Raw genomic sequence first — 1,484 nt, 5'->3', positions numbered from 1 at the left:
TTGTATGTGGTTACCGAATGTTGTTCGGAGTCCCGGATGAGATCCCGGACGTCACGAGGAGTTCCGGAATGGTCCGGAGGTAAAGATTTATATATGGGAAGTCCTATTTTGGCCACCGGAAAATGTTCGGGATTTTTCGGTATTGTACCGGGAAGGTTCTAGAAGGTTCCGGAGTGGGGCCCACCTGCATGGGGGGGACCCACATGGACGTGGGTAGTGGGGGCAAGGCCCCACACCCCTGGTCAAGGCGCACCAAGATCCCCCCTTAGAAGGAATAAGATCATATCCCGAAGGGATAAGATCAAGATCCCTAAAAAGGGGGGATAACAATCGGTGGGGAAGCAAATAATGAGATTTCTTTCCTCCCACCTTGGCCAACGCCCCAATGGACTTGGAGGGCAAGAAACCAGCCCCTCCACCCCTATATATAGTGGGGAGGCGCATGGGAGCTATAGACGAAGTTCTGGCGCAGCCCTCCCCCTCTCCCAAGTCGTCCTCCTCTCCCGTGGTGCTTGGCGAAGCCCTGCAGGATTGCCACGCTCCTCCACCACCACCACGCCGTTGTGCTGCTGCTGGATGGAGTCTTCCTCAACCTCTCCCTCTCTCCTTGCTGGATCAAGGCGTGGGATACGTCACCGGGCTGTACGTGTGTTGAACGCGGAGGTGCCGTGCGTTCGACACTTGATCATCGGTGATTTGAATCACGACGAGTACGACTTCATCAACCCCGTTCACTTGAACGCTTCCGCTTAGCGATCTACAAGGGTATGTAGATGCACTCTCCTTCTACTCGTAGCTGGTTTCTCCATAGATAGATCTTGGTGACACGTAGGAAAATTTTGAATTTCTGCTACGTTACCCAACAGGGCGAGGGCGTGCGCTGGGCCAGGTGGCCGTGGGGGAAAGCGACGTTTGGGTTGAACCCACCGTGCGCGTCCCCGTCGGCGTAGCCCGGCGACCCCCAGGGCGCGTACTACGCGTGGTTGCCGGGGGGATTTATCATCCCCGCGCGAGCCGCCTCGGCCTCGGCCTGGTCAGCGGCAGCGGCGCCCGCAGTCGTGCGCGCCGCGTTGTCACGGGCCTTCTTGGCGAGGGCCCTATTCCGCCGGTCGGCGGTGACGGCCTCCCGTCGCTGTACTTCCATCCTCCATTCGGCGTTTGACATGCCCGGCGGCTTGGACGGCGACGCCCTCGGCTTCCTCTGCTTCGGCTGGGCGATGGAGGCGGTAACGGTTGCCGCGGCGCGGGGGACGACGTACTTCTTTGGTGGCATGGCGGGCGTCTGGGAGGCAAGCGGGAGGGAGAATGGCGGGAGGAAAGGGGCAAATGAGAGGGAAGTAGGGGAAAACGGGAAGAAACGGTGGGAAGAGGCGCTCGACTCGCCGACAGGGCGGACCCACACGCCCCTTTTCGCTTGTGCCGGTGCCCCAGGCGCCCCCCAGGGCGCCGGGTTCTGATTGGGTCCGCCAACACCAATTTCGGCC

The sequence above is a fragment of the Triticum dicoccoides genome, chromosome 3B (assembly GCF_002162155.2).
Source record: "Triticum dicoccoides isolate Atlit2015 ecotype Zavitan chromosome 3B, WEW_v2.0, whole genome shotgun sequence".
NCBI classification, from domain to species: Eukaryota; Viridiplantae; Streptophyta; class Magnoliopsida; order Poales; family Poaceae; genus Triticum; species Triticum dicoccoides.
Note: the sequence above shows the minus strand (reverse complement) of the source record.